The sequence below is a fragment of the Ylistrum balloti genome, unplaced genomic scaffold, assembly GCF_031769215.1.
Source record: "Ylistrum balloti isolate Yb309-2 unplaced genomic scaffold, AGI_CSIRO_Ybal_v1 Utg371104, whole genome shotgun sequence".
Lineage (NCBI taxonomy): Eukaryota > Metazoa > Mollusca > Bivalvia > Pectinida > Pectinidae > Ylistrum > Ylistrum balloti.
In genome coordinates this window covers 259,481-269,428 of record NW_026782608.1, presented here as the reverse complement: position 1 = coordinate 269,428, position 9,948 = coordinate 259,481, and the positions used below count along the sequence as shown (strand labels likewise).

The following is a 9,948-nucleotide window of genomic DNA, read 5'->3' as shown; positions in this document are numbered from 1 at the left end:
GTCTGTTATGAATGGTACAAAAATTCTGTAAACGGCGATTTAAATAGGTAAGTATTTAGGAAGTGTTCTTCAGGTAACCGTATATGACAAGTACAGGTATTAACATACACTCGGGTCAATAGTATGTATACCTACTGAAAATGGTAATGATTGGGAGACTCATTACCATTGTCTAATTACGAAATCAAATTGCTTTGTATTGTAAACGATTTATCTTTCATATGACGGTATATAACTGTTTGCTGTAACAGTATACCCGTACATTGTTATAGCCATGCCTCTTTTGCTTTAAGAACAACCTGAACGCAGCATTTAGCAACGTCCGATGTGGTCTAGTGGTTAGGATTTCTGGTTTTCACCCAGACGGCCCGGGTTCAATTCCCGGCATCGGAACATTTTTTTTTTAATTTTTTCTTTTATCATATTCTGACAACAGATTCTGAAGATAAATGTTAAAATGTGAAAAACCACAGGATATATTGATCGTGATGATTTAAGATACTCGTTGATCGAGTCTATCAACAACAGAAGGACATCAACACTGCGCGTATTGATAAAAATGATAAAACCAATTGAAATATACACATAGCTGTATACCGACTTTTCACCTTTGTCAGTGAAGGGTGGAGTTTATCAAATGGTGATCTTCAAACACTTGTAAACAAAACAACAATGGAAAGGAAACAGTAGATTTTCGTGGCTGAATTCTAGAGCTACTTTTGTTTTTAATGCCTTTCGACATTTGACAGAAGCTAGAAACATCTGCATTAAAATCACGATCATCTTTACAAAGAAAAGTTTCCATGTATATCACTTTACATATCGTTTGCCATAGCGTCTGAACCACCAAAAAATGCTTAGCATAATCTAAGTACGTAAAAACTTACGGGGATCATGTCAGCTAGAAATCAAACGTGGTTTTAATTAATGAATATTGAAAGTTACGCTGCCAGTAAACTCAATGCACAAACAAAACCCTCAAAACGTTTGTTTCAAGATAGACTCACCAGGTCAGAAGGTACGTCCATGTCTGTTTTCTTTTTTTTTCTTTCTTCTTTTTTATGGATACTCCACTGGAAATGTGCTCTCATTATTTGGCAGTTACTCAGGTAAACGATCGTTTCCCTCATTTTCAATTCACTTTATTCTGTATTCAAGGGCATATAAGATTTCATATTACACACATTAATATTATAACAAAACAGTATGCAAGATGGCGGACACCATTAGCCATCGTATAAAGACAGTATATATACGTGTGTACAAAAACCACGAATAAGACAGAACCTACTACGTCATAACATCCTGCATCATCAAGTAACGCTACTGGTGTTCTAATCCCAAAAGAGACAACGTGGCTATCCCACCGCTGCCACCAATTTTGTAACGTGGGAGTAGCTGAGAAGTCTCTTACTGGGAACAGAAGACACAACGGCATTAAGTTCAACAAAGCTTACGTTTATATACACCAAAATTATGCAAAGACACGATATATAATTACAAAAAAAAAAAAAAAAAACAGGAATACTACACACACACACAGCTTTCACCCAACTTTCTCACTAGATAAAGTCTTTCTACACGGGCCCCATCCAACGTGCACCGGTCCAAGAGCGTCGACAACAATTATCCGATGAAAACACGCAACAAAGTTCTTTACACAAAAGTTTGAGGACCTTTCCAGGTCTGTCTGCATAGCCAAAACCTCAGGCTCAAAGACCAAACTTGCGTGTTGCAAGTGAGTATCATACCACAATGTAGTGGTCCATCAATGACATAGTGCATCCACTGGCACCGCAGCTGCCCTCTTGGTATGTCACATCTTCATAAGTTGTGCACGATAACTTGTCCAGTATAATGACTCAGTTCTGAGCTCTGCATCATCAGGCCCGCAATAAGTGCTGTTGAAAACACAAACACGCTCAATAGATAGTCATCAACATTCACACAGAAGTATAGAACATAACGTAGAATTATGTAATTACCCTATCTCGAAGTAAACATTGTCAAAATATATGAAAACCAGTTTGTAATAACATAAATATGATACTAGTAAATGAAGTCAAGTATATAAAGCTACAGTTCACAAGCTTGTAGCTCTGAAAAGTGCCGGTCCGCGCAATAGCTATATCTTACAAGTTGTAAATAATGCTCCCTATGGGCTTCCGTACAATAAATTTCCATTAGCACCAATATTATATAAAGTTAGTATAACACATAAAATAACCTAAATACCTTCCAAACACCTATTATAACCTTTGATGTATGTGTGTATTTGGAAGTACGATTGAAGTAACTTATACAAAACTATTACAAACAAATACAAAATCATAAACACTTTTCGATACGCATGATTGGACCGCACGATTGATAACGCTTGACTAAATTCCAAAGTAAAATAATAATCCAAATTAGAAAGAAAATAAGACAACAAGTACTATAAACCAACACTTACCACAGTCTGTATTAAATCTGTGCCTGTATAATGCGCATCGCCATAAATTATTTACTCAGCGACACGGCCAGGTAGAGCACTGTCATGGCTCCTGCTCGTGCGTCCCCAGTGTTAACTCACCTGTCCTCGCTACGGAACTCCATACGCGTCAAAGTACGACACAAAACACGACACATAACAACATAAAATACGGAAAAAACGTATAGGAATATACGCGATCGTGATAGTCATCATAAAAATTGATAACAAGCAACCTCAACAGCAAGCGGGCCATGAAATGTACCAATAAAGAAATTAATGTACGTTGATTGTCCTCATCACTTTATGAAAAATGTAAGTAAATCAGTATACAGCCATGTATTAGTTTTACATACATATTACATCTAAACAATGAAACATGTATTTAATTATTCATGTATGCAATAATATCTTTCTCTTGGCAGTAGCGAGAATTAGCTACCTACCAAAATTATAAAAAGTTTTACATTATTGCTAGAAAACAGTTGAATCAATTTCAAAACAGATGGTTGACGATAAAAATATGGTTTTGATATATAATGATCGTATTTCTGAATATGCTGGACATAATGGTATAAAATGAGTTTCATCCTCAACTTCGTTTTTGTCACACAGCGTGAACAATGTTTGAGTTAAATGAAAGTCATGATATCTTCCAGTCTCAACGTTTAAGGTGTGCGTATTCAATCTATGCTTAGAAATACTCATTTTTATCTTTAAAGTTAGTGGCTTGTTGAGAAAGGATTGTGTAGCAAACTGATCCACAATATGTTTATATATAATACACTTTGATGAATAATCAAAACCATTTCTTCATTCCTGAATAAAAATATCATGCAATGATTAACATCTTTATTTGGTAACAGCTGTGCCAACCATACACCACCAATACACAAGCTATAAAACTCTTGTTTTAAATGAAAAACCCAATTTGCCTTACAATTTGGCTAATGTATTTAGCTGTAATGATTGATTAAACCATGCCCTCAAATTATCAGTCTTCAAAATTTTCATTCAATATCTAATAATAAAACCTCAATGCTGCATTTAAAAAGGAAACCGACCAAGTTCGAAATAAACCATAGAGTTATTAACATTTTTCTTCACACTCAATAGAGATTTCAGAAAAATATAACACACCTGGAAGTACTGATCAAGACTCGTTCGCTGGAAAAGTCCAGAGTTACCTTCCCCTCGCGGCGACTGCAGAGGGCGTACGTATGTTTACTTTTCGTTATCAATCCAGCGACTTCATTTCAAGATTTTGATCAAGCTCCATACATTGGTCAAATATCTTAACACTCTGAAGAAGTTTGTGTTTCATGGCAGGGTCAACGTTAAGGTCATCGTTACTATTTATAGAAAATCATTCTCATCAATCTAGCGACTTCATTTCTCAACAGATTTGGATCAAACTTCACATGTTGGTGAAGTATCATAATAGTTTGAACAAGTTGGTGTTTCTGTTTGTAAGGGTCAAAATCAATGCTATCGTTACTATTTATAACTTACATGTGCGGTTACTATTTATAACTTACATGTGCGGTTACTATTTATAACTTACATGTGCGGTTACTATTTTCGTCGAAGATAATTAGATACAATTATAATTATTAGAGGCGGAAGTCGCTAGTGTGTGATTGAACTAAACACTGTTAGATGCAACACAAGGGATGTGTTGTTTAACAGACGTCATTATAAATGGAAGTGGTTTACGATGCCGTTTTAATTCCCGTGATGATGTTGAGAACAGATGGGACCAACATGGCAGTGACGATCATGTCACCTCTAAACACGAGGCTCTATAACTATATCCTTGACTTCCTGTCGGAGTCTGTTAACAATGATAATAATTTTATACTTAATATTCAGGCGTGAATCTAATCATCGTGATAACATACATGATGCATACACGTGTGACACGCTCTCACACATCCATGGCCGAGTGTCAAACAAAGCATAACCGAATTGACTACAGTACATTGTTACCATTTGGTGTATGGTTTGGTCTATGATCTGTTTACCATCTCGTCACACTATTTTTGACCTAAGTGTACATAGGATTATAGTGAAGCCGAAAAAGTACCATCTCGTATAGTACTCACATCGGTGTTAGTAAGCTCCACACTGGTCATTTGTCTGATGAAGGTGACCGTGAAGTCATCGAAACGTCACACTCTTATCTCCTATTGGCTGTGTTATATGATGAAGGTGACCGTGTAGTCATCGAAACGTCACACTCTGATCTTCTACTGGTTGTTATATGATGAAGGTGACCGTGTAGTCATCGAAACGTCACATTCTAATCTTCCACTGGTTGTGTAATAATATGAAGGTGACCGTGTAGTCATCGAACTGTCACACTCTAATCTTCTACTGGTTGTGTTTTAAGATGAAGGTAACCGTGTAGTCATCGAAACGTCACATTCTAATCTTCCACTGGTTGTGTAATAATATGAAGGTGACCGTGTAGTCATCGAAACGTCACACTCTAATCTTCTACTGGTTGTGTTTTAAGATGAAGGTAACCGTGTAGTCATCGAAACGTCACATTCTAATCTTCTACTTGTTGTGCTATAAGATGAAGGTAACCGTGTAGTCATCGAAACGTCACACTCTAATTTTCTACTGGTTGTGTTATAAGAACTTCTGTTCTACTAGCTAAATAGCTGTGTAATTTGTAACGTTAAACTTAACATCAGAACAACACTAAGAAATTCAGCATCATTTCTATGTTAAACTTTGACATCGTTTCAACGACATTTTTAATGTGATTTAACCGTTATTTTTCAACATTGTTGTCACAATGAATTTATAGACAGCTGCTGGTGATCACAATGTACCAGGAAGGAAATATTATCACGACTAGTTTAATCCTTTGATGTACATCAAACGATTCTCGAGTCGCATAACGGTATATTGATGTTTGGTGTCACTCCTTTGTCATCTTCAAAAGGAGCGTATCAGCCTGTGATTAGTCAGTTTTTTCCACATCAAGCCAATGGAATTCACTTGTGCCTTGAAATTTGCCATGACATGCCCCAGGAGTGCAGAGTGCGAAAATGATTATAACCCTTGGAGTATCGAGGATGGGCCAAAATAGGCCAATATTGATAAAATTTCACGAAGTCGGCAAATATGATATTGGCCGAGTTTTCTTGTATGAAAACCGCGCCAGTCGAAAGCGCTCTCACGTTCGGAATGTCTTGCAGGTTATTATCATTATACAGGTACGACTCCGATTTTGGTCAAAATTTTATATTGTTGTTTGCCGGCAATCTTGCTGATCATTCCCGGAATTAAAGGGCACATGGGATTAAGAGGGACCTATATAGGAGGTTTGAGAAAGATCATCTAGTCCTTAAAAATTGCGATACTCTTATAGTCAAAATCCAAGATGACCGCCTCTAACTAATCCCGATTTTTAATCGGTACCAAATAATAGAAAGCACGAGTACGGACTCTAAGGTGCACCCAGTACTTCTCAAGAAAAAATCTAACATTTTGCTCTTTGCCAAAATGACGGCCTGCTAGAAATTTTGTTTTTCTGTTAGGTCCCATAATAATTATGTTCTTGTAGGCACTAAAGGGAGCTTATATTGGGGTTTTAGAACGATTTATCCAAATGGAAATGCACATCTAGGCACGCAGGGAATATTATTCTGATGAAATTCGAGATTTATCCAGCATTTCATCAGAAATAACAATAACAGATTTTGACTTTCCAAAAGCAAGACGGCTACTTTCCGTTTTTTATTTCGTTTTTCATATCCATTCCGAAATTGGCAATGGACTTTCAGAGAATGAACCACTCAGTACTTCTCCAGGAAAATCGATATCACAGTTAGCAAACTATCTCAAATGCCAAAATCACCTCCTGCCAACCATTTTATGTCTCAAAATGGACTATGCACAATTAGAGACCATCGCAACACTACATATGGAATTTGAGAATGTACCATCCAGATATAGCGATAAGGATATTGTTTAACAACGAATGGACGATGGACGAAGAGCGATTTGAATTGTCCCAAATCTGATGTTGTTAAACATACAATTTGCGTTCGATAATATTTAACACTTATCTATGTACATGGTACTTAATGCTTCTGTACTTTATTATGTAAATATTATCAGCTGTCTGTATAGCCAGGCGTTAATAGTAAGTCTACTCTGGCTTATGATTGGCAATATCACGTGATTATTGCCATGTTAACCTTAATTTTCTACGTGACATATTACATAGTTCATATCAGTGTAAGGTATCTGTACTTTTTAATGGAAAATTTGTGCTGATTCTAACGTGTGTTTCATCTACAAGTATTGTCCGTTGGTCATAGGGTTTTCCAAACTAGATCCGCATTTCCCGGCAGTAGTTTAAATAGACATGTAGGATTTTTCAACGTCTCACGAAAACATTCTATTGTAAACTGTGATATCTCGAAAAATCATGACAAACGGATTTTAGTGAGCAGTTAAACATTTCACACAAAATAGTCCTCAATATACTGGAAGATTTTTAAAGTACTTTCAGGTGAAAATGGCGTCGGAGTGTGTGAGAAGTATGTAGTTAATTATGGTACCTACAAATAGGTAACACTTCAGGCATGACATGTCTGGTCGAGATTAAAGTGTAGCCAACCATCGGACACCGTCTCATAAGATCTGACTGCCGACTGGACACGTTTAGATCGGTACCTTCAATAAACTTTGTGCTGCCAACCATCAGACACCGTCTCGTAAGACCGGACTGCCGACCGGGCACGTTTAAATCGGTACCTTCAATAAACTGTAGGCTGCCAACCATCAGACACCGTCTCGTAAGATCTGACTGCAGAGCGGGCACGTTTAAATCGGTACCTTCAATGAACTGTAGGATGCCAACCATCAGACACCGTCTCGTAAGATCTGACTGCAGAGCGGGCACGTTTAAATCGGTACCTTCAATGAACTGTAGGATGCCAACCATCAGACACCGTCTCGTAAGATCTGACTGCAGAGCGGGCACGTTTAAATCGGTACCTTCAATAAACTTTGGGTAGTCAACCCTTGCGCCGTCCATGAACTGCGTGTTTTCAGCCCGGGTACCATCAATAAACTAACGGTTGTTAACAAGGACACACAATGAGAATTGTGGCTCTCTTATAAGATCACAAACACTTAAGGTTTTGCTTTTGCCTGTTTTATTCACATTTAAAACAACAATACATATATAGATATTTTACACAACAAAAATTAACAATTAACATCAGCATTCATTGTAGATAACCGTTTATGTTGAAGTAATTAATATCGTTAGCTTGCTAAGGCACGTCCTGCATCACCAAAATTCTGGCTTAAAATACACATTTACTGAACTCATTATGTCATGTAACGCACCTCTGGTAAAATAGGTGTCTGGTATATCTAAAATCTGATAACTACGCTACTACCATCACTTACATAATATAGCCTTCCTATATTGTCTTCGTGTACTATGTCACTACCCCATCTGTGCATTATCCCGTTATGTCCTACCACTATTGTCAATCTTACCACTGTTGTATGTGTTATATCCTACCACTATTTTCTGTGTGTTATATCCTACCACTGTTGTCTATGTTATATCCTACCACTGTTGTCTGTGGTATATCCTACCACTGTTGTCTATGTTATATCCTACCACTGTTGTCTGTGGTATATCATACCACTGTTGTCTATGTTATATCCTACCACTGTTGTCAGTTTTATATCCTACCACTGTTGTCTATGTGTTATATCCTACCACTGTTGTCTATGTGTTATATCCTACCACTGTTGTCTGTGTTATATCCTACCACTGTTGTCTGGGTTATATCCTACCACTGTTGTCTATGTGTTATATACTACCACTGTTGTCTATGTGTTATATCCTACCACTGTTGTCTGTGTTCTATCCTACCACTGTTGTCTATGTGTTATATCCTACCACTGTTGTCTGTTATATCCTACCACTGTTGTCTGTGTTATATCCTACCACTGTTGTCTATGTGTTATATCCTACCAATGTTGTTTGTATTATATCCTACCACTGATGTCTATGTGTTATATCCTACCACTGTTGTCTATGTGTTGTATCCTATCACTGTTGTCTATGTGTTATATCCTACCACTGTTTTCTGTGTTATATCCTACCACTGTTGTCTATGTGTTGTATCCTACCACTATTGTCTATGTGTTGTATCCTACCACTGTTGTCTGTGTGATATCCTACCACTGTTGTCTATGTGTTATATTCTACCACTGTTGTATATTTGTTATATCCTACCATTGTTGTCTGTGTTATATCCTACCCCTGTAGTCTGTGTTATATCCTACCACTGTTGTCTGTGTTTTAAATCCTAACACTGCTGTCTGTGTTATATCCTACCACTGTTGTCTGTGTTATATCCTACCACTTTTGTCTGTGTTATATCCTACCACTGTTTTCTGTGTTATATCCTACCACTGTTGTCTGTGTGTTATATCTTAACACTGTTGTCTGTGGTATATCCTACCACTGTTGTCTGTGTGTTATATCCTACCACTATTGTCTATGTTATATCCTAACACTGTTGTATATGTTATATCTTACCACTGTTGTATATGTTATAACCTACCACTGTTGTCTGTGTTTTAAATCCTAACACTGCTGTCTGCGTTATATCCTACCACTGTTGTCTGTGTTATATCCTACCACTGTTGTCTGTGTTATATGCTACCACTGTTGTCTGTGTTATATCCTACCACTGTTGTCTGTGTTATATCCTACCATTGTTGTCTATGTGTTATATCCTACCACTGTTGTCTATGTGTTATATCCTACCATTGTTGTCTATGTGTTATATCCTACCACTGTTGTCTATGTATTATATCCTACCACTGTTGTCTGTTTTATATCCTACCACTGTTGTCTGTGTTATATCCTACCACTGTTGTCTGTGTGTTATATACTACCAATGTTGTCTGTGTTATATCCTACCACTGTTGTCTATGTGTTATATCCTACCAATGTTGTTTGTATTATATCCTACCACTGATGTCTATGTGTTATATCCTACCACTGTTGTCTATGTGTTATATCCTACCATTGTTGTCTATGTGTTATATCCTACCACTGTTGTCTATGTATTATATCCTACCACTGTTGTCTGTTATATCCTACCACTGTTGTCTGTGTTTTAAATCCTAACACTGTTGTCTGTGTTATATACTACCACTGTTGTCTGTGTGTTATATACTACCAATGTTGTCTGTGTTATATCCTACCACTGTTGTCTATGTGTTATATCCTACCAATGTTGTTTGTATTATATCCTACCACTGATGTCTATGTGTTATATCCTACCACTGTTGTCTATGTGTTGTATCCTACCACTGTTGTCTATGTTTTATTTCATACCATTGTTGTCTATGTGTTATATCATACCATTGTTGTCTATGTGTTATATCCTACCACTGTTGTCTGTGTTATATCC

At 37.0% G+C, this 9,948-nt stretch overlaps 1 non-coding gene across 1 annotated transcript; it reads left to right on the top strand.

Annotated features, from left to right (window-relative positions):
- Window positions 1-321: 321 nt before the first annotated feature.
- Trnae-uuc (transfer RNA glutamic acid (anticodon UUC)) lies at window positions 322-393 on the top strand. The gene has a single exon. It is a non-coding gene; the product is annotated as a tRNA-Glu (tRNA).
- The last annotated feature ends 9,555 nt before the right edge of the window (window positions 394-9,948 follow it).